The sequence below is a fragment of the Symphalangus syndactylus genome, chromosome 2, assembly GCF_028878055.3.
Source record: "Symphalangus syndactylus isolate Jambi chromosome 2, NHGRI_mSymSyn1-v2.1_pri, whole genome shotgun sequence".
NCBI classification, from domain to species: domain Eukaryota; kingdom Metazoa; phylum Chordata; class Mammalia; order Primates; family Hylobatidae; genus Symphalangus; species Symphalangus syndactylus.
Genome location: NC_072424.2, coordinates 3,764,481 through 3,789,779, shown reverse-complemented (window position 1 = coordinate 3,789,779; position 25,299 = coordinate 3,764,481).

Genomic DNA, 25,299 nt, shown 5'->3' with positions numbered 1-25,299 from the left:
AGAGTTAAACCATACTTTTGATTCAGCAGTTTTGAAACACTCTGTCTGTATAAAATGCAACTGGACATTCTTAGCGCTAAGTGGGTAATAGTGGAAAAAAGAATATGTTCAAATATAAACTACACAGAAGCATTGTATGAAACTTCTTTCTGTTCTGTGCATTCAAATAACAGAGTTGAACCTTACTTTTGATTGAGCCTTTCTGAAACACTCTTTCTGTAGAAACTGCAATTGGACATTCTGAGCGTTAAGAGGCCTATATTGGGAAAAATAATATCTTCAAATAAAAACTACACAGAAGCATTGTGTGAAACTTATTTCTGATATGTTCATTAAGCTAACAGAGTTAAACCATACTTTTGATTGCGCAGTTCTGAACACTCTTTCTGTAGAAAATGCAAGTGGACATTCGGAGCGCTAAGAGGGTAACAGTGGAAAAAGGAATATATTCAAATATAAACTACACAGTAGCATTCTGTGTAAATTCTTTCTGTTCTGTGCATTCAACTAACAGAGTTGAACCTTACTTTTGATTGAGCCGTTCTGAAACACTCTTTCTGTAGAAACTGCAATTGGACATGCTAAGCGCTAAGAGGCCTACATTGGGAAAAAGAATATCTTCAAATAAAAACTACACAGATGCATTCTGTGAAACTTATTTCTGATCTGTAAATTCAGTTAAAAGAGATAAAACATATTTTTGATTGAGCAGTTATGAAACACTCTTTTTGTAGAATATGCAAGTGGAGATTCGGAGCGCTAAGAGGGTAATAGTGGAAAAAGGAATATCTTCAAATATAAACTACACGGAATCATTCGGTGAAACTTCTTTCTGATCTGTGCATTCAGCTAACAGAGTTAAACCATACTTTTGATTGAGCAGATCTGAACACTCTTTCTGTAGAAAATTCAACTGGACATTTGGAGCGCTAAGAGCGTAGTAGAGGAAAAAGGAATATATTCAAATATAAACTACACAGAAGCATTCTGTGAAACTTCTTTCTGATCTGAGCATTCAGCTAACAGAGTTAAACCATACTTTTGATTGAGCAGTTTTGAAACACTCTGTCTGTAGAAAATGCAACTGGACATTCGTAGCGCTAAGTGGGTAATAGTGGAAAAAAGAATATGTTCAAATATAAACTACACAGAAGCATTGTATGAAACTTCTTTCTGTTCTGTGCATTCAACTAACAGAGTTGAACCTTACTTTTGATTGAGCCATTCTGAAACACTCTTTCTGAAGAAACTGCAATTGGACATTCTGAGCGCTAAGAGGCCTATATTGGGAAAAAGAATGTCTACAAATAAAAACTACAGAGAAGAATTGTGTGAAACTTCTTTCTGTTCTGTTTGTTCAACTAAAAGAGTTGAACCTTAGTTTTGATTGAGCCGTTCTGAAACACTCTTTCTGTAGAAAATGCAAGTGGAGATTCGGAGCGCTAAGAGGGTAATAGTGGAAAAAGGAATGTCTCCAAATATAAACTACACAGAATCATTCTGTGAAACTTCTTTCTGATCTGTGCATTCAGCTAACAGAGTTAAACCATACTTTTGATTGAGCAGATCTGAACACTCTTTCTGTAGAAAATGCAACTGGACATTTGGAGCGCTAAGAGCGTAGTAGTGGAAAAAGGAATATATTCAAATATAAACTACACAGAAGCATTCTGTGAAACTTCTTTCTGATCTGAGCATTCAGCTAACAGAGTTAAACCATACATTTGATTGAGCAGTTTTGAAACACTCTGTCTGTAGAAAATGCAACTGGACATTCGTAGCGCTAAGTGGGTAATAGTGGAAAAAAGAATATGTTCAAATATAAACTACACAGAAGCATTGTATGAAACTTCTTTCTGTTCTGTGCATTCAACTAACAGAGTTGAACCTTACTTTTGATTGAGCCGTTCTGAAACACTCTTTCTGTAGAAACTACAATTGGACATTCTGAGCGCTAAGAGGCCTATACTGGGAAAAAGAATGTCTACAAATAAAAACTACACAGAAGAATTGTGTGAAACTTCTTTCTGTTCTGTTTGTTCAAATAAAAGAGTTGAAACTTAGTTTTGATTGAGCCGTTCTGAAACACTCTTTCTGTAGAAAATGCAAGTGGAGATTCGGAGCGCTAAGAGGGTAATAGTGGAAAAAGGAATGTCTCCAAATATAAACTACACAGAATCATTCTGTGAAACTTCTTTCTGATCTGTGCATTCAGCTAACAGAGTTAAACCATACTTTTGATTGAGCAGATCTGAACACTCTTTCTGTTGAAAATGCAACGGGACATTTGGAGCGCTAAGAGAGTAGTAGTGGAAAAAGGAATATATTCAAATATAAACTACACAGAAGCATTCTGTGAAACTTCTTTCTGATCTGAGCATTCAGCTAACAGAGTTAAACCATACTTTTGATTGAGCAGTTTTGAAACACTCTGTCTGTAGAAAATGCAACTGGACATTCGTAGCGCTAAGTGGGTAATAGTGGAAAAAAGAATATGTTCAAATATAAACTACACAGAAGCATTGTATGAAACTTCTTTCTGTTCTGTGCATTGAAATAACAGAGTTGAACCTTACTTTTGATTTAGCCTTTCTGAAACACTCTTTCTGTAGAAACTGCAATTGGACATTCTGAGCGCTAAGAGGCCTATATTGGGAAAAATAATATCTTCAAATAAAAACTACACAGAAGCATTGTGTGAAACTTATTTCTGATATGTTCATTAAGCTAACAGAGTTAAACCATACTTTTGATTGCGCAGTTCTGAACACTCTTTCTGTAGAAAATGCAAGTGTACATTCGGAGCGCTAAGAGGGTAACAGTGGAAAAAGGAATATATTCAAATATGAACTACACAGTAGCATTCTGTGTAAATTCTTTCTGTTCTGTGCATTCAACTAACAGAGTTGAACCGTACTTTTGATTGAGCCGTTCTGAAACACTCTTTCTGTAGAAACTGCAATTGGACATGCTAAGCGCTAAGAGGCCTTCATTGGGAAAAAGAATATCTTCAAATAAAAACTACACAGATGCATTCTGTGAAACTTATTTCTGATCTGTAAATGCAGTTAAAAGAGATAAAACATATTTTTGATTGAGCAGTTATGAAACACTCTTTTAGTAGAAAATGCAAGTGGAGCTTCGGAGCGCTAAGAGGGTAATAGTGGAAAAAGGAATATCTTCAAATACAAACTACACGGAATCATTCGGTGAAACTTCTTTCTGATCTGTGCATTCAGCTAACAGAGTTAAACCATACTTTTGATCGAGCAGATCTGAACACTCTTTCTGTAGAAAATTCAAATGGACATTTGGAGCGCTAAGAGCGTAGTAGTGGAAAAAGGAATATATTAAAATATAAACTACACAGAAGCATTCTGTGAAACTTCTTTCTGATCTGAGCATTCAGCTAACAGAGTTCAACCATAATTTTGATTGAGCAGTTTTGAAACACTCTGTCTGTAGAAAATGCAACTGGACATTCGTAGCGCTAAGTGGGTAATAGTGGAAAAAAGAATATGTTCAAATATAAACTACACAGAAGCATTGTATTAAACTTCTTTCTGTTCTGTGCATTCAACTAACAGAGTTGAACCTTACTTTTGATTGAGCCGTTCTGAAACACTCTTTCTGTAGAAACTGCAATTGGACATTCTGAGCGCTAAGAGGCTTATATTGGGAAAAACAATATCTTCAAATAAAAACTACACAGAAGCATTGTGTGAAACTTCTTTCTGTTCTGTTTGTTCAACTAAAAGAGTTGAACCTTAGTTTTGATTGAGCCGTTCTGAAACACACTTTCTGTAGAAAATGCAAGTGGAGATTCGGAGCGCTAAGAGGGTAATAGTGGAAAAAGGAATTTCTCCAAATATAAACAACACAGAATCATTCTGTGAAACTTCTTTCTGATCTGTGCATTCAGCTAACAGAGTTAAACCATACTTTTGATTGAGCAGATCTGAACACTCTTTCTGTAGAAAATGCAACTGGACATTTGGAGCGCTAAGAGAGTAGTAGTGGAAAAAGGAATATATTCAAATATAAACTACGCAGAAGCATTCTGTGAAACTTCTTTCTGATCTGAGCATTCAGCTAACAGAGTTAAACCATACTTTTGATTGAGCAGTTTTGAAACACTCTGTCTGTAGAAAATGCAACTGGACATTCGTAGCGCTAAGTGGGTAATAGTGGAAAAAGAATATGTTCAAATATAAACTACACAGAAGCATTGTATGAAACTTCTTTCTGTTCTGTGCATTCAACTAACAGATTTGAACCTTACTTTTGATTGAGCCGTTCTGAAACACTCTTTCAGTAGAAACTGCAATTGGACATTCTGAGCGCTAAGAGGCCTATATTGGGAAAAAGAATGTCTACAAATAAAAACTACATAGAAGAATTGTGTGAAACTTCTTTCTGTTCTGTTTGTTCAACTAAAAGAGTTGAACCTTAGTTTTGATTGAGCCGTTCTGAAACACTCTTTCTGTAGAAAATGCAAGTGGAGATTCGGAGCGCTAAGAGGGTAATAGTGGAAAAAGGAATGTCTCCAAATATAAACTACACAGAATCATTCTGTGAAATTTCTTTCTGATCTGTGCATTCAGCTAACAGAGTTAAACCATACTTTTGATTGAGCAGATCTGAACTCTCTTTCTGTTGAAAATGCAACTGGACATTTGGAGCGCTAAGAGAGTAGTAGTGGAAAAAGGAATATATTCAAATATAAACTACACAGAAGCATTCTGTGCAACTTCTTTCTGATCTGAGCATTCAGCTAACAGAGTTAAACCATACTTTTGATTGAGCAGTTTTGAAACACTCTGTCTGTAGAAAATGCAACTGGGCATTCGTAGCGCTAAGTGGGTAATAGTGGAAAAAAGAATATGTTCAAATATAAACTACACAGAAGCAGTGTATGAAACTTCTTTCTGTTCTGTGCATTCAACTAACAGAGTTGAACCTCACTTTTGATTGAGCCTTTCTGAAACACTCTTTCTGTAGAAACTGCAATTGGACATTCTGAGCGCTAAGAGGCCTATATTGGGAAAAATAATATCTTCAAAAAAAACTACACAGAAGCATTGTGTGAAACTTATTTCTGATATGTTCATTAAGCTAACAGAGTTAAACCATAATTTTGATTGCGCAGTTCTGAACACTCTTTCTGTAGAAAATGCAAGTGGACATTCGGAGCGCTAAGAGGGTAATAGTGGAAAAAGGAATATATACAAATATAAACTACACAGTAGCATTCTGTGAAAATTCTTTCTGTTCTGTGCATTCAACTAACAGAGTTGAACCTTACTTTTGATTGAGCCATTCTGAAACACTCTTTCTGTAGAAACGGCAATTGGACATGCTAAGCGCTAAGAGGCCTACATTGGGAAAAAGAATATCTTCAAATAAAAACTACACAGATGCATTCTGTGAAACTTATTTCTGATCGGTAAATTCAGTTAACAGAGATAAAACATATTTTTGATTGAGCAGTTATGAAACACTCTTTTTGTAGAAAATGCAAGAGGAGATTCGGAGCGCTAAGAGGGTAATAGTGGAAAAAGGAATGTCTTCAAATATAAACTACACAGAATCATTCGGTGAAACTTCTTTCTGATCTGTGCATTCAGCTAACAGAGTTAAACCATACATTTGATTGAGCAGATCTGAACACTCTTTCTTTAGAAAATGCAACTGGACATTTGGAGCGCTAAGAGCGTAGTAGTGGAAAAAGGAATATATTCAAATATAAACTACACAGAAGCATTCTGTGAAACTTCTTTCTGATCTGAGCATTCAGCTAACAGAGTTCAACCATACTTTTGATTGAGCAGTTTTGAAACACTCTGTCTGTAGAAAATGCAACTGGACATTCGTAGCGCTAAGTGGGTAATAGTGGAAAAAAGAATATGTTCAAATATAAACTACACAGAAGCATTGTATGAAACTTCTTTCTGTTCTGTGCATTCAACTAACAGAGTTGAACCTTACTTTTGATTGAGCCGTTCTGAAACACTCTTTCTGTAGAAACTGCAATGGACATTCTGAGCGCTAAGGGGCCTATATTGGGAAAAAGAATGTCTACAAATAAAAACTACACAGAAGAATTGTGTGAAACTTCTTTCTGTTCTGTTTGTTCAACTAAAAGAGTTGAACCTTAGTTTTGATTGAGCCGTTCTGAAACACTCTTTCTGTAGAAAATGCAAGTGGAGATTCGGAGCGCTAAGAGGGTAATAGTGGAAAAAGGAATGTCTCCAAATATAAACTACACAGAATCATTCTGTGAAACTTCTTTCTGATCTGTGCATTCAGCTAACAGAGTTAAACCATACTTTTGATTGAGCAGATCTGAACACTCTTTCTGTAGAAAATGCAACTGGACATTTGGAGCGCTAAGAGAGTAGTAGTGGAAAAAGGAATATATTCAAATATAAACTACACAGAAGCATTCTGTGAAACTTCTTTCTGATCTGAGCATTCAGCTAACAGAGTTAAACCATACTTTTGATTGAGCAGTTTTGAAACACTCTGTCTGTAGAAAATGCAACTGGACATTCGTAGCGCTAAGTGGGTAATAGTGGAAAAAAGAATATGTTCAAATATAAACTACACAGAAGCATTGTATGAAACTCCTTTCTGTTCTGTGCATTCAACTAACAGAGTTGAACCTTACTTTTGATTGAGCCTTTCTGAAACACTCTTTCTGTAGAAACTGCAATTGGACATTCTGAGCGCTAAGAGGCCTATATTGGGCAAAATAATATCTTCAAATAAAAACTACACAGAAGCATTGTGTGAAACTTATTTCTGATATGTTCATTAAGCTAACAGAGTTAAACCATACTTTTGATTGCGCAGTTCTGAACACTCTTTCTGTGGAAAATGCAAGTGGACATTCGGAGCGCTAAGAGGGTAATAGTGGAAAAAGGAATATATTCAAATATAAACTACACAGTAGCATTCTGTGAAAATTCTTTCTGTTCTGTGCATTCAACTAACAGAATTGAACCTTACTTTTGATTGAGCCGTTTTGAAACACTCTTTCTGTAGAAACTGCAATTGGACATGCTAAGCGCTGAGAGGCCTACATTGGGAAAAAGAATATCTTCAAATAAAAACTACACAGATGCATTCTGTGAAACTTATTTCTGATCTGTAAATTCAGTTAACAGAGATAAAACATATTTTTGATTGAGCAGTTATGAAACACTCTTTTTGTAGAAAATGCAAGTGGAGATTCGGAGCACTAAGAGGGTAATAGTGGAAAAAGGAATGTCTTCAAATATAAACTACACGGAATCATTCGGTGAAACTTCTTTCTGATCTGTGCATTCAGCTAACAGAGTTAAACCATACTTTTGATTGAGCAGATCTGAACACTCTTTCTGTAGAAAATGCAACTGGACATTTGGAGCGCTAAGAGCGTAGTAGTGGAAAAAGAAATATATTCAAATATAAACTACACAGAAGCATTCTGTGAAACTTCTTTCTGATCTGAGCATTCAGCTAACAGAGTTAAACCATACTTTTGATTGAGCGGTTTTGAAACACTCTGTCTGTAGAAAATGCAACTGGACATTTGTAGCGCTAAGTGGGTAATAGTGGAAAAAAGAATATGTTCAAATATAAACTACACAGTAGCATTCTGTGAAAATTCTTTCTGTTCTGTGCATTCAACTAACAGAGTTGAACCTTACTTTTGATTGAGCCGTTCTGAAACACTCTTTCTGTAGAAACTACAATTGGACATTCTGAGCGCTAAGAGGCCTATATTGGGAAAAAGAATGTCTACAAATAAAAACTACACAGAAGAATTGTGTGAAACTTTTTTCTGTTCTGTTTGTTCAAATAAAAGAGTTGAAACTTAGTTTTGATTGAGCCGTTCTGAAACACTCTTTCTGTAGAAAATGCAAGTGGAGATTCGGAGCGCTAAGAGGGTAATAGTGGAAAAAGGAATGTCTCCAAATATAAACTACACAGAATCATTCTGTGAAACTTCTTTCTGATCTGTGCATTCAGCTAACAGAGTTAAACCATACTTTTGATTGAGCAGATCTGAACTCTGTTTCTGTAGAAAATGCAACTGGACATTTGGAGCGCTAAGAGAGTAGTAGTGGAAAAAGTAATATATTCAAATATAAACTACACAGAAGCATTCTGTGAAACTTCTTTCTTATCTGAGCATTCAGCTAACAGAGTTAAACCATACTTTTGATTGAGCAGTTTTGAAACACTCTGTCTGTAGAAAATGCAACTGGACATTCGTAGCGCTAAGTGGGTAATAGTGGAAAAAAGAATATGTTCAAATATAAACTACACAGAAGCAGTGTATGAAACTTCTTTCTGTTCTGTGCATTCAACTAACAGAGTTGAACCTCACTTTTGATTGAGCCTTTCTGAAACACTCTTTCTGTAGAAACTGCAATTGGACATTCTGAGCGCTAAGAGGCCTATATTGGGAAAAATAATAACTTCAAATAAAAACTACACAGAAGCATTGTGTGAAACTTATTTCTGATATGTTCATTAAGCTAACAGAGTTAAACCATACTTTTGATTGCGCAGTTCTGAACACTCTTTCTGTAGAAAATGCAAGTGGACAATCGGAGCGCTAAGAGGGTAATAGTGGAAAAAGAAATATATTCAAATATAAACTACACAGTAGCATTCTGTGAAAATTCTTTCTGTTCTGTGCATTCAACTAACAGAGTTGAAACTTACTTTTGATTGAGCCGTTCTGAAACACTCTTTCTGTAGAAACTGCAATTGGACATGCTAAGCGCTAAGAGGCCTACATTGGGAAAAAGAATATCTTCAAATAAAAACTACACAGATGCATTCTGTGAAACTTATTTCTGATCTGTAAATTCAGTTAACAGAGATAAAACATATTTTTGATTGAGCAGTTATGAAACACTCTTTTTGTAGAAAATGCAAGTGGAGTTTCGGAGCGCTAAGAGGGTAATAGTGGAAAAAGGAATGTCTTCAAATATAAACTACACAGAATCATTCGGTGAAACTTCTTTCTGATCTGTGCATTCAGCTAACAGAGTTAAACCATACTTTTGATTGAGCAGATCTGAACACTCTTTCTGTAGAAAATGCAACTGGACATTTGGAGCGCTAAGAGCGTAGTAGTGGAAAAAGGAATATATTCAAATATAAACTACACAGAAGCATTCTGTGAAACTTTTTTCTGATCTGAGCATTCAGCTAACAGAGTTAAACCATACTTTTTATTGAGCAGTTTTGAAACACTCTGTCTGTAGAAAATGCAACTGGACATTCGTAGCGCTAAGTGGGTAATAGTGGAAAAAAGAATATGTTCAAATATAAACTACACAGAAGCATTGTATGAAACTTCTTTCTGTTCTGTGCATTCAACTAACAGAGTTGAACCTTACTTTTGATTGAGCCGTTCTGAAACACTCTTTCTGTAGAAACTGCAATTGGACATTCTGAGCGCTAAGAGGCCTATAATGGGAAAAAGAATGTCTACAAATAAAAACTACACAGAAGAATTTTGTGAAACTTCTTTCTGTTCTGTTTGTTCAACTAAAAGAGTTGAACCTTAGTTTTGATTGAGCCGTTCTGAAACACACTTTCTGTAGAAAATGCAAGTGGAGATTCGGAGCGCTAAGAGGGTAATAGTGGAAAAAGGAATGTCTCCAAATATAAACTACACAGAATCATTCTGTGAAATTTCTTTCTGATCTGTGCATTCAGCTAACAGAGTTAAACCATACTTTTGATTGAGCAGATCTGAACTCTCTTTCTGTAGAAAATGCAACTGGACATTTGGAGCGCTAAGAGAGTAGTAGTGGAAAAAGTAATATATTCAAATATAAACTACACAGAAGCATTCTGTGAAACTTCTTTCTGATCTGAGCATTCAGCTAACAGAGTTAAACCATACTTTTGATTGGGCAGTTTTGAAACACTCTGTCTGTAGAAAATGCAACTGGACATTCGTAGCGCTAAGTGGGTAATAGTGGAAAAAAGAATATGTTCAAATATAAACTACACAGAAGCAGTGTATGAAACTTCTTTCTGTTCTGTGCATTCAACTAACAGAGTTGAACCTCACTTTTGATTGAGCCTTTCTGAAACACTCTTTCTGTAGAAACTGCAATTGGACATTCTGAGCGCTAAGGCGCCTATATTGGGAAAAATAATAACTTCAAATAAAAACTACACAGAAGCGTTGTGTGAAACTTATTTCTGATATGTTCATTAAGCTAACAGAGTTAAACCATACTTTTGATTGCGCAGTTCTGAACACTCTTTCTGTAGAAAATGCAAGTGGACAATCGGAGCGCTAAGAGGGTAATAGTGGAAAAAGGAATATATTCAAATATAAACTACACAGTAGCATTCTGTGAAAATTCTTTCTGTTATGTGCATTCAACTAACAGAGTTGAACCTTACTTTTGATTGAGCCGTTCTGAAACACTCTTTCTGTAGAAACTGCAATTGGACATTCTGAGCGCTAAGAGGCCTATATTGGGAAAAAGAATGTCTACAAATAAAAACCACACAGAAGAATTGTGTGAAACTTCTTTCTGTTCTGTTTGTTCAACTAAAAGAGTTGAATCTTAGTTTTGATTGAGCCGTTCTGAAACACTCTTTCTGTAGAAAATGCAAATGGAGATTCGGAGCGCTAAGAGGGTAATAGTGGAAAAAGGAATTTCTACAAATATAAACAACACAGAATCATTCTGTGAAACTTCTTTCTGATCTGTGCATTCAGCTAACAGAGTTAAACCATACTTTTGATTGAGCAGATCTGAACACTCTTTCTGTAGAAAATGCAACTGGACATTTGGAGCGCTAAGAGAGTAGTAGTGGAAAAAGGAATATATTCAAATATAAACTACACAGAAGCATTCTGTGAAACTTCTTTCTGATCTGAGCATTCAGCTAACAGAGTTAAACCATACTTTTGATTGAGCAGTTATGAAACACTCTGTCTGTAGAAAATGCAACTGGACATTCGTAGCGCTAAGTGGGTAATAGTGGAAAAAAGAATATGTTCAAATATAAATTACACAGAAGCATTGTATGAAACTTCTTTCTGTTCTGTGCATTCAACTAACAGAGTTGAACCTTACTTTTGATTGAGCCTTTCTGAAACACTCTTTCTGTAGAAACTGCAATTGGACATTCTGAGCGCTAAGAGGCCTATATTGGGAAAAATAATATCTTCAAAAAAAACTACACAGAAGCATTGTGTGAAACTTATTTCTGATATGTTCATTAAGCTAACAGAGTTAAACCATACTTTTGATTGCGCAGTTCTGAACACTCTTTCTGTAGAAAATGCAAGTGGACATTCGGAGCGCTAAGAGGGTAATAGTGGAAAAAGGAATATATACAAATATAAACTACACAGTAGCATTCTGTGAAAATTCTTTCTGTTCTGTGCATTCAACTAACAGAGTTGAACCTTACTTTTGATTGAGCCATTCTGAAACACTCTTTCTGTAGAAACGGCAATTGGACATGCTAAGCGCTAAGAGGCCTACATTGGGAAAAAGAATATCTTCAAATAAAAACTACACAGATGCATTCTGTGAAACTTATTTCTGATCGGTAAATTCAGTTAACAGAGATAAAACATATTTTTGATTGAGCAGTTATGAAACACTCTTTTTGTAGAAAATGCAAGAGGAGATTCGGAGCGCTAAGAGGGTAATAGTGGAAAAAGGAATGTCTTCAAATATAAACTACACAGAATCATTCGGTGAAACTTCTTTCTGATCTGTGCATTCAGCTAACAGAGTTAAACCATACTTTTGATTGAGCAGATCTGAACACTCTTTCTTTAGAAAATGCAACTGGACATTTGGAGCGCTAAGAGCGTAGTAGTGGAAAAAGGAATATATTCAAATATAAACTACACAGAAGCATTCTGTGAAACTTCTTTCTGATCTGAGCATTCAGCTAACAGAGTTAAACCATACTTTTGATTGAGCAGTTTTGAAACTCTCTGTCTGTAGAAAATGCAACTGGACATTCATAGAGCTAAGTGGGTAATAGTGGAAAAAAGAATATGTTCAAATATAAACTACACAGAAACATTGTATGAAACTTCTTTCTGTTCTGTGCATTCAACTAATAGAGTTGAACCTTACTTTTGATTGAGCCTTTCTGAAACACTCTTTCTGTAGAAACTGCAATTGGACATTCTGAGCGCTAAGAGGCCTATATTGGGAAAAATAATATCTTCAAATAAAAACTACACAGAAGCATTGTGTGAAACTTATTTCTGATATGTTCATTAAGCTAACAGAGTTAAACCATACTTTTGATTGCGCAGTTCTGAACACTCTTTCTGTAGAAAATGCAAGTGGACATTCGGAGCGCTAAGAGGGTAATAGTGGAAAAAGGAATATATTCAAATATAAACTACACAGTAGCATTCTGTGAAAATTCTTTCTGTTCTGTGCATTCAACTAACAGAGTTGAACCTTACTTTTGATTGAGCCGTTCTGAAACACTGTTTCTGTAGAAACTGCAATTGGACATGCTAAGCGCTAAGAGGCCTACATTGGGAAAAATAATATCTTCATATAAAAACTACACAGATGCATTCTGTGAAACTAATTTCTGATCTGTAAATTCAGTTAACAGAGATAAAACATATTTTTGATTGAGCAGTTATGAAACACTCTTTTTGTAGAAAATGCAAGTGGAGATTTGGAGCGCTAAGAGGGTAATAGTGGAAAAAGGAATGTCTTCAAATATAAACTACACAGAATCATTCGGTGAAACTTCTTTCTGATCTGTGCATTCTGCTAACAGAGTTAAACCATACTTTTGATTGAGCAGATCTGAACACTCTTTCTGTAGAAAATGCAACTGGACATTTGGAGCGCTAAGAGCGTAGTAGTGGAAAAAGGAATATATTCAAATATAAACTACACAGAAGCATTCTGTGAAACTTTTTTCTGATCTGAGCATTCAGCTAACAGAGTTAAACCATACTTTTGATTGAGCAGTTTTGAAACACTCTGTCTGTAGAAAATGCAACTGGACATTCGTAGCGCTAAGTGGGTAATAGTGGAAAAAAGAATATGTTCAAATATAAACTACACAGAAGCATTGTATGAAACTTCTTTCTGTTCTGTGCATTCAACTAACAGAGTTGAACCGTACTTTTGATTGAGCCGTTTTGAAGCACTCTTTCTGTAGAAACTGCAATTGAACATTCTGAGCGCTAAGAGGCCTATATTGGGAAAAAGAATGTCTACAAATAAAAACTACACAGAAGAATTGTGTGAAACTTCTTTCTGTTCTGTTTGTTCAACTAAAAGAGTTGAACCTTAGTTTTGATTGAGCCGTTCTGACACACTCTTTCTGTAGAAAATGCAAGTGGAGATTCGGAGCGCTAAGAGGGTAATAGTGGAAAAAGGAATGTCTCCAAATATAAACTACACAGAATCATTCTGTGAAACTTCTTTCTGATCTGTGCATTCAGCTAACAGAGTTAAACCATACTTTTGATTGAGCAGATCTGAACTCTCTTTCTGTAGAAAATGCAACTGGACATTTGGAGCGCTAAGAGAGTAGTAGTGGAAAAAGGAATATATTCAAATATAAACTACACAGAAGCATTCTGTGAAACTTCTTTCTGATCTGAGCATTCAGCTAACAGAGTTAAACCATACTTTTGATTGAGCAGTTTTGAAACACTCTGTCTGTAGAAAATGCAACTGGACATTCGTAGCGCTAAGTGGGTAATAGTGGAAAAAACAATATGTTCAAATATAAACTACACAGAAGCATTGTATGAAACTTCTTTCTGTTCTGTGCATTCAACTAACAGAGTTGAACCTTACTTTTGATTGAGCCTTTCTGAAACACTCTTTCTGTAGAAACTGCAATTGGACATTCTGAGCGCTAAGAGGCCTATATTGGGAAAAATAATATCTTCAAATAAAAACTACACAGAAGCATTGTGTGAAACTTATTTCTGATATGTTCATTAAGCTAACAGAGTTAAACCATACTTTTCATTGCGCAGTTCTGAACACTCTTTCTGTAGAAAATGCAAGTGGACATTCGGAGCGCTAAGAGGGTAATAATGGAAAAAGGAATATATTCAAATATAAACTACACAGTAGCATTCTGTGAAAATTCTTTCTGTTCTGTGCATTCAACTAACAGAGTTGAACCTTACTTTTGATTGAGCCGTTCTGAAACACTCTTTCTGTAGAAACTGCAATTGGACATGCTAAGCGCTAAGAGGCCTACATTGGGAAAAAGAATATCTTCAAATAAAAACTACACAGATGCATTCTGTGAAACTTATTTCTGATCTGTAAATTCAGTTAACAGAGATAAAACATATTTTTGATTGAGCAGTTATGAAACACTCTTTTTGTAGAAAATGCAAGTGGAGATTCGGAGCGCTAAGAGGGTAATAGTGGAAAAAGGAATGTCTTCAAATATAAACTACACAGAATCATTCGGTGAAACTTCTTTCTGATCTGTGCATTCAGCTAACAGAGTTAAACCATACTTTTGATTGAGCAGATCTGAACACTCTTTCTGAAGAAAATGCAACTGGACATTTGGAGCGCTAAGAGCATAGTAGTGGAAAAAGGAATATATTCAAATATAAACTACACAGAAGCATTCTGTGAAACTTCTTTCTGATCTGAGCATTCAGCTAACAGAGTTAAACCATACTTTCGATTGAGCAGTTTTGAAACACTCTGTCTGTAGAAAATGCAACTGCACATTCGTAGCGCTAAGTAGGTAATAGTGGAAAAAAGAATATGTTCAAATATAAACTACACAGAAGCATTGTATGAAACTTCTTTCTGTTCTGTGCATTCAACTAACAGAGTTGAACCTTACTTTTGATTGAGCCGTTCTGAAACACTCTTTCTGTAGAAACTGCAATTGGACATTCTGAGCGCTAAGAGGCCTATATTGGGAAAAAGAATGTCTACAAATAAAAACTACACAGAAGAATTGTGTGAAACTTCTTTCTGTTCTGTTTGTTCAACTAAAAGAGTTGAACCTTAGTTTTGATTGAGCCGTTCTGAAACACTCTTTCTGTAGAAAATGCAAGTGGAGATTCGGAGCGCTAAGAGGGTAATAGTTGAAAAAGGAATGTCTCCAAATATAAACTACACAGAATCATTCGGTGAAACTTCTTTCTGATCTGTGCATTCAGCTAACAGAGTTAAACCATACTTTTGATTGAGCAGATCTGAACTCTCTTTCTGTAGAAAATGCAACTGGACATTTGGAGCGCTAAGAGAGTAGTAGTGGAAAAAGGAATATAATCAAATATAAACTACACAGAAGCATTCTGTGAAACTTCTTTCTGATCTGAGCATTCAGCTAACAGAGTTAAACCATACTTTTGATTGAGCAGTTTTGAAACACTCTGTCTGTAGAAAATGCAACCGGACATTCGTAGCGCTAAGTGGGTAATAGTGGAAAAAAGAATATGTTCAAATATAAGCTACACAGAAGCATTGTATGAAACTTCTTTCTGTTCTGTGCATTCAACTAACAGAGTTGAACCTTACTTTTGATTGAGCCTTTCTGAAACACTCTTTCTGTAGAAACTGCAATTGGACATTCTGAGCGCTAAGAGGCCTATATTGGGAAAAATAATATCTTCAAATAAAAACTACACAGAAGCATTGTGTGAAAATTATTTCTGATATGTTCATTAAGCTAACAGAGTTAAACCATACTTTTGATTGCGCAGTTCTGAACACTCTTTCTGTAGAAAATGCAAGTGGACATTCGGAGCGCTAAGAGGGTAATAGTGGAAAAAGGAATATATTCAAATATAAACTACACAGTAGCATTCTGTGAAAATACTTTCTGTTCTGTGCATTCAACTAACAGATTTGAACCTTACTTTTGATTGAGCCGTTCTGAAACACTCTTTCTGTAGAAACTGCAATTGGACATGCTAAGCGCTAAGAGGCCTACATTTTGAAAAAGAATATCTTCAAATAAAAACTACACAGATGCATTCTGTGAAACTTATTTCTGATCTGTAAATTCAGTTAACAGAGATAAAACATATTTTTGATTGAGCAGTTATGAAACACTCTTTTTGTAGAAAATGCAAGTGGAGATTCGGAGCGCTAAGAGGGTAATAGTGGAAAAAGGAATGTCTTCAAATATAAACTACACAGAATCATTCGGTGAAACTTCTTTCTGATCTGTGCATTCAGCTAACAGAGTTAAACCATACTTTTGATTGAGCAGATCTGAACACTCTTTCTGTAGAAAATGCAACTGGACATTTGGAGCGCTAAGAGCGTAGTAGTGGAAAAAGGAATATATTCAAATATAAACTACACCGAAGCATTCTGTGAAACTTCTTTCTGATCTGAGCATTCAGCTAACAGAGTTAAACCATACTTTTGATTGAGCAGTTTTGAAATACTCTGTCTGTAGAAAATGCAACTGGACATTCGTAGCGCTAAGTGGGTAATAGTGGAAAAAAGAATATGTTCAAATATAAACTACACAGAAGCATTGTATGAAACTTCTTTCTGTTCTGTGCATTCAACTAACAGAGTTGAACCTTACTTTTGATTGAGCCGTTCTGAAACACTCTTTCTGTAGAAACTGCAATTGGACATTCTGAGCGCTAGGAGGCCTATATTGGGAAAAAGAATGTCTACAAATAAAAACTACACAGAAGAATTGTGTGAAACTTCTTTCTGTTCTGTTTGATCAACTAAAAGAGTTGAACCTTAGTTTTGATTGAGCCGTTCTGAAACACTCTTTCTGTAGAAAATGCAAGTGGAGTTTCGGAGCGCTAAGAGGGTAATAGTGGAAAAAGGAATGTCTCCAAATATAAACTACACAGAATCATTCTGTGAAACTTCTTTCTGATCTGTGCATTCAGCTAACAGAGTTATACCATACTTTTGATTGAGCAGATCTGAACTCTCTTTCTGTAGAAAATGCAACTGGACATTTGGAGCGCTAAGAGAGTAGTAGTGGAAAAAGGAATATATTCAAATATAAACTACACAGAAGCATTCTGTGAAACTTCTTTCTGATCTGAGCATTCAGCTAACAGAGTTAAACCATACTTTTCATTGAGCAGTTTTGAAACACTCTGTCTGTAGAAAATGCAACTGGACATTCGTAGCGCTAAGTGGGTAATAGTGGAAAAAAGAATATGTTCAAATATAAACTACACAGAAGCATTGTATGAAACTTCTTTCTGTTCTGTGCATTCAACTAACAGAGTTGAACCTTACTTTTGATTGAGCCTTTCTGAAACACTCTTTCTGTAGAAACTGCAATTGGACATTCTGAGCGCTAAGAGGCCTCTATTGGGAAAAATAATATCTTCAAATAAAAACTACACAGAAGCATTGTGTGAAACTTATTTCTGATATGTTCATTAAGCTAACAGAGTTAAACCATACTTTTGATTGCGCAGTTCTGAACAGTCTTTCTGTAGAAAATGCAAGTGGACTTTCGGAGCGCTAAGAGGGTAATAGTGGAAAAAGGAATATATTCAAATATAAACTACACAGTAGCATTCTGTGAAAATTCTTTCTGTTCTGTGCATTCAACTAACAGAGTTGAACCTTACTTTTGATTGAGCCGTTCTGAAACACTCTTTCTGTAGAAACTGCAATTGGACATGCTAAGCGCTAAGAGGCCAACATTTTGAAAAAGAATACCTTCAAATAAAAACTACACAGATGCATTCTGTGAAACTTATTTCTGATCTGTAAATTCAGTTAACAGAGATAAAACATATTTTTGATTGAGCAGTTATGAAACACTCTTTTTGTAGAAAATGCAAGTGGAGATTCGGAGCGCTAAGAGGGTAATAGTGGAAAAAGGAATGTCTTCAAATATAAACTACACAGAATCATTCGGTGAAACTTCTTTCTGATCTGTGCATTCAGCTAACAGAGTTAAACCATACTTTTGATTGAGCAGATCTGAACACTCTTTCTGTAGAAAATGCAACTGGACATTTGGAGCGCTAAGAGCGTAGTAGTGGAAAAAGGAATATATTCAAATATAAACTACACAGAAGCATTCTGTGAAACTTCTTTCTTATCTGAGCATTCAGCTAACAGAGTTAAACCATACTTTTGATTGAGCAGTTTTGAAACACTCTGTCTGTAGAAAATGCATCTGGACATTCGTAGCGCTAAGTGGGTAATAGTGGAAAAAATAATATTTTCAAATATAAACTACACAGAAGCATTGTATGAAACTTCTTTCTGTTCTGTGCATTCAACTAACAGAGTTGAACCTTACTTTTGATTGAGCCGTTCTGAAACACTCTTTCTGTAGAAACTGCAATTGGACATTCTGAGCGCTAGGAGGCCTATATTGGGAAAAAAAATGTCTACAAATAAAAACTACACAGAAGAATTGTGTGAAACTTCTTTCTGTTCTGTTTGTTCAACTAAAAGAGTTGAACCTTAGTTTTGATTGAGCCGTTCTGAAACACTCTTTCTGTAGAAAATGCAAGTGGAGATTCGGAGCGCTAAGAGGGTAATAGTGGAAAAAGGAATGTCTCCAAATATAAACTACACAGAATCATTCTGTGAAACTTCTTTCTGATCTGTGCATTCAGCTAACAGAGTTAAACCATACTTTTGATTGAGCAGATCTGAACTCTCTTTCTGTAGAAAATGCAACTGGACATTTGGAGCGCTAAGAGAGTAGTAGTGGAAAAAGGAATATATTCAAATATAAACTACACAGAAGCATTCTGTGAAACTTCTTTCTGATCTGAGCATTCAGCTAACAGAGTTAAACCATACTTTTGATTGAGCAGTTTTGAAACACTCTGTCTGTAGAAAATGCAACTGGACATTCGTAGCGCTAAGTGGGTAATTGTGGAAAAAAGAATATGTTCAAATGTAAACTACACAGAAGCAGTGTATGAAACTTCTTTCTGTTCTGTGAATTCAACTAACAGAGTTGAACCTTACTTTTGATTGAGCCTTTCTGAAACACTCTTTCTGTAGAAACTGCAATTGGACATTCTGAGCGCTAAGAGGCCTATATTGGGAAAAATAATATCTTCAAATAAAAACTACACAGAAGCATTGTGTGAAACTTATTTCTGATATGTTCATTAAGCTAACAGAGTTAAACCATACTTTTGATTGCGCAGTTCTGAACACTCTTTCTTTAGAAAATGCAAGTGGACATTCGTAGCGCTAAGAGGGTAATAGTGGAAAAAGGAATATATTCAAATATAAACTACACAGTAGCATTCTGTGAAAATTCTTTCTGTTCTGTGCATTCAACTAACAGAGTTGAACCTTACTTTTGATTGAGCCGTTCTGAAACACTCTTTCTGTAGAAACTGCAATTGGACATGCTAAGTGCTAAGAGGCCTACATTGGGAAAAAGAATATCTTCAAATTAAAACTACACAGATGCATTCTGTGAAACTTATTTCTGATCTGTAAATTCAGTTAACAGAGATAAAACATATTTTTGATTGAGCAGTTATGAAACACTCTTTTTGTAGAAAATGCAAGTGGAGATTCGGAGCGCTAAGAGGGTAATAGTGGAAAAAGGAATGTCTTCAAATATAAACTACACAGAATCATTCGGTGAAAATTCTTTCTGATCTGTGCATTCAGCTAACAGAGTTAAACCATACTTTTGATTGAGCAGATCTGAACACTCTTTCTGTAGAAAATGCAACTGGACATTTGTAGCGCTAAGAGCGTAGTAGTTTAAAAAGGAATATATTCAAATATAAACTACACAGAAGCATTCTGTGAAACTTTTTTCTGATCTGAGCATTCAGCTAACAGAGTTAAACCATACTTTTGATTGAGCAGTTTTGAAACACTCTGTCTGTAGAAAATGCAACTGGACATTCGTAGCGCTAAGTGGGTAATAGTGGAAAAAACAATATGTTCAAATATAAACTACACAGAAGCATTGTATGAAACTTCTTTCTGTTCTGTGCATTCAACTAACAGAGTTGAACCTTACTTTTGATTGAGCCTTTCTGAAACACTCTTTCTGTAGAAACTGCAATTGGACATTCTGAGCGCTAAGAGGCCTATATTGGGAAAAATAATATCTTCAAATAAAAACTACACAGAAGCATTGTGTGAAACTTATTTCTGATATGTTCATTAAGCTAACAGAGTTAAACCATACTTTTCATTGCGCAGTTCTGAACACTCTTTCTGTAGAAAATGCAAGTGGACATTCGGAGCGCTAAGAGGGTAATAATGGAAAAAGGAATATATTCAAATATAAACTACACAGTAGCATTCTGTGAAAATTCTTTCTGTTCTGTGCATTCAACTAACAGAGTTGAACCTTACTTTTGATTGAGCCGTTCTGAAACACTCTTTCTGTAGAAACTGCAATTGGACATGCTAAGCGCTAAGAGGCCTACATTGGGAAAAAGAATATCTTCAAATAAAAACTACACAGATGCATTCTGTGAAACTTATTTCTGATCTGTAAATTCAGTTAACAGAGATAAAACATATTTTTGATTGAGCAGTTATGAAACACTCTTTTTGTAGAAAATGCAAGTGGAGATTCGGAGCGCTAAGAGGGTAATAGTGGAAAAAGGAATGTCTTCAAATATAAACTACACAGAATCATTCTGTGAAACTTCTTTCTGATCTGTGCATTCAGCTAACAGAGTTAAACCATACTTTTGATTGAGCAGATCTGAACACTCTTTCTGTAGAAAATGCAACTGGACATTTGGAGCGCTAAGAGCGTAGTAGTGGAAAAAGGAATATATTCAAATATAAACTACACCGAAGCATTCTGTGAAACTTCTTTCTGATCTGAGCATTCAGCTAACAGAGTTAAACCATACTTTTGATTGAGCAGTTTTGAAATACTCTGTCTGTAGAAAATGCAACTGGACATTCGTAGCGCTAAGTGGGTAATAGTGGAAAAAAGAATATGTTCAAATATAAACTACACAGAAGCATTGTATGAAACTTCTTTCTGTTCTGTGCATTCAACTAACAGAGTTGAACCTTACTTTTGATTGAGCCGTTCTGAAACACTCTTTCTGTAGAAACTGCAATTGGACATTCTGAGCGCTAGGAGGCCTATATTGGGAAAAAGAATGTCTACAAATAAAAACTACACAGAAGAATTGTGTGAAACTTCTTTCTGTTCTGTTTGATCAACTAAAAGAGTTGAACCTTAGTTTTGATTGAGCCGTTCTGAAACACTCTTTCTGTAGAAAATGCAAGTGGAGTTTCGGAGCGCTAAGAGGGTAATAGTGGAAAAAGGAATGTCTCCAAATATAAACTACACAGAATCATTCTGTGAAACTTCTTTCTGATCTGTGCATTCAGCTAACAGAGTTATACCATACTTTTGATTGAGCAGATCTGAACTCTCTTTCTGTAGAAAATGCAACTGGACATTTGGAGCGCTAAGAGAGTAGTAGTGGAAAAAGGAATATATTCAAATATAAACTACACAGAAGCATTCTGTGAAACTTCTTTCTGATCTGAGCATTCAGCTAACAGAGTTAAACCATACTTTTCATTGAGCAGTTTTGAAACACTCTGTCTGTAGAAAATGCAACTGGACATTCGTAGCGCTAAGTGGGTAATAGTGGAAAAAAGAATATGTTCAAATATAAACTACACAGAAGCATTGTATGAAACTTCTTTCTGTTCTGTGCATTCAACTAACAGAGTTGAACCTTACTTTTGATTGAGCCTTTCTGAAACACTCTTTCTGTAGAAACTGCAATTGGACATTCTGAGCGCTAAGAGGCCTCTATTGGGAAAAATAATATCTTCAAATAAAAACTACACAGAAGCATTGTGTGAAACTTATTTCTGATATGTTCATTAAGCTAACAGAGTTAAACCATACTTATGATTGCGCAGTTCTGAACACTCTTTCTGTAGAAAATGCAAGTGGACTTTCGGAGCGCTAAGAGGGTAATAGTGGAAAAAGGAATATATTCAAATATAAACTACACAGTAGCATTCTGTGAAAATTCTTTCTGTTCTGTGCATTCAACTAACAGAGTTGAACCTTACTTTTGATTGAGCCGTTCTGAAACACTCTTTCTGTAGAAACTGCAATTGGACATGCTAAGCGCTAAGAGGCCAACATTTTGAAAAAGAATACCTTCAAATAAAAACTACACAGATGCATTCTGTGAAACTTATTTCTGATCTGTAAATTCAGTTAACAGAGATAAAACATATTTTTGATTGAGCAGTTATGAAACACTCTTTTTGTAGAAAATGCAAGTGGAGATTCGGAGCGCTAAGAGGGTAATAGTGGAAAAAGGAATGTCTTCAAATATAAACTACACAGAATCATTCGGTGAAACTTCTTTCTGATCTGTGCATTCAGCTAACAGAGTTAAACCATACTTTTGATTGAGCAGATCTGAACACTCTTTCTGTAGAAAATGCAACTGGACATTTGGAGCGCTAAGAGCGTAGTAGTGGAAAAAGGAATATATTCAAATATAAACTACACAGAAGCATTCTGTGAAACTTCTTTCTTATCTGAGCATTCAGCTAACAGAGTTAAACCATACTTTTGATTGAGCAGTTTTGAAACACTCTGTCTGTAGAAAATGCATCTGGACATTCGTAGCGCTAAGTGGGTAATAGTGGAAAAAATAATATTTTCAAATATAAACTACACAGAAGCATTGTATGAAACTTCTTTCTGTTCTGTGCATTCAACTAACAGAGTTGAACCTTACTTTTGATTGAGCCGTTCTGAAACACTCTTTCTGTAGAAACTGCAATTGGACATTCTGAGCGCTAGGAGGCCTATATTGGGAAAAAGAATGTCTACAAATAAAAACTACACAGAAGAATTGTGTGAAACTTCTTTCTGTTCTGTTTGTTCAACTAAAAGAGTTGAACCTTAGTTTTGATTGAGCCGTTCTGAAACACTCTTTCTGTAGAAAATGCAAGTGGAGATTCGGAGCGCTAAGAGGGTAATAGTGGAAAAAGGAATGTCTCCAAATATAAACTACACAGAATCATTCTGTGAAACTTCTTTCTGATCTGTGCATTCAGCTAACAGAGTTAAACCATACTTTTGATTGAGCAGATCTGAACTCTCTTTCTGTAGAAAATGCAACTGGACATTTGGAGCGCTAAGAGAGTAGTAGTGGAAAAAGGAATATATTCAAATATAAACTACACAGAAGCATTCTGTGAAACTTCTTTCTGATCTGAGCATTCAGCTAACAGAGTTAAACCATACTTTTGATTGAGCAGTTTTGAAACACTCTGTCTGTAGAAAATGCAACTGGACATTCGTAGCGCTAAGTGGGTAATTGTGGAAAAAAGAATATGTTCAAATGTAAACTACACAGAAGCAGTGTATGAAACTTCTTTCTGTTCTGTGAATTCAACTAACAGAGTTGAACCTTACTTTTGATTGAGCCTTTCTGAAACACTCTTTCTGTAGAAACTGCAATTGGACATTCTGAGCACTAAGAGGCCTATATTGGGAAAAATAATATCTTCAAATAAAAACTACACAGAAGCATTGTGTGAAACTTATTTCTGATATGTTCATTAAGCTAACAGAGTTAAACCATACTTTTGATTGCGCAGTTCTGAACACTCTTTCTGTAGAAAATGCAAGTGGACATTCGTAGCGCTAAGAGGGTAATAGTGGAAAAAGGAATATATTCAAATATAAACTACACAGTAGCATTCTGTGAAAATTCTTTCTGTTCTGTGCATTCAACTAACAGAGTTGAACCTTACTTTTGATTGAGCCGTTCTGAAACACTCTTTCTGTAGAAACTGCAATTGGACATGCTAAGTGCTAAGAGGCCTACATTGGGAAAAAGAATATCTTCAAATAAAAACTACACAGATGCATTCTGTGAAACTTATTTCTGATCTGTAAATTCAGTTAACAGAGATAAAACATATTTTTGATTGAGCAGTTATGAAACACTCTTTTTGTAGAAAATGCAAGTGGAGATTCGGAGCGCTAAGAGGGTAATAGTGGAAAAAGGAATGTCTTCAAATATAAACTACACAGAATCATTCGGTGAAAATTCTTTCTGATCTGTGCATTCAGCTAACAGAGTTAAACCATACTTTTGATTGAGCAGATCTGAACACTCTTTCTGTAGAAAATGCAACTGGACATTTGTAGCGCTAAGAGCGTAGTAGTTTAAAAAGGAATATATTCAAATATAAACTACACAGAAGCATTCTGTGAAACTTTTTTCTGATCTGAGCATTCAGCTAACAGAGTTAAACCATACTTTTGATTGAGCAGTTTTGAAACACTCTGTCTGTAGAAAATGCAACTGGACATTCGTAGCGCTAAGTGGGTAATAGTGGAAAAAAGAATATGTTCAAATATAAACTACACAGAAGCATTGTATGAAACTTCTTTCTGTTCTGTGCATTCAACCAACAGAGTTGAACCTTACTTTTGATTGAGCCGTTCTGAAACACTCTTTCTGTAGAAACTGCAATTGGACATTCTGAGCGCTAAGAGGCCTATATTGGGAAAAAGAATGTCTACAAATAAAAACTACACAGAAGAATTGTGTGAAACTTCTTTCTGTTCTGTTTGTTCAACTAAAAGAGTTGAACCTTAGTTTTGATTGAGCCGTTCTGACACACTCTTTCTGTAGAAAATGCAAGTGGAGATTCGGAGCGCTAAGAGGGTAATAGTGGAAAAAGGAATGTCTCCAAATATAAACTACACAGAATCATTCTGTGAAACTTCTTTCTGATCTGTGCATTCAGCTAACAGAGTTAAACCATACTTTTGATTGAGCAGATCTGAACTCTCTTTCTGTAGAAAATGCAACTGGACATTTGGAGCGCTAAGAGAGTAGTAGTGGAAAAAGGAATATATTCAAATATAAACTACACAGAAGCATTCTGTGAAACTTCTTTCTGATCTGAGCATTCAGCTAACAGAGTTAAACCATACTTTTGATTGAGCAGTTTTGAAACACTCTGTCTGTAGAAAATGCAACTGGACATTCGTAGCGCTAAGTGGGTAATAGTGGAAAAAAGAATATGTTCAAATATAAACTACACAGAAGCATTGTATGAAACTTCTTTCTGTTCTGTGCATTCAACTAACAGAGTTGAACCTTACTTTTGATTGAGCCTTTCTGAAACACTCTTTCTGTAGAAACTGCAATTGGACATTCTGAGCGCTAAGAGGCCTATATTGGGAAAAATAATATCTTCAAATAAAAACTACACAGAAGCATTGTGTGAAACTTATTTCTGATATGTTCATTAAGCTAACAGAGTTAAACCATACTTTTGATTGCGCAGTTCTGAACAC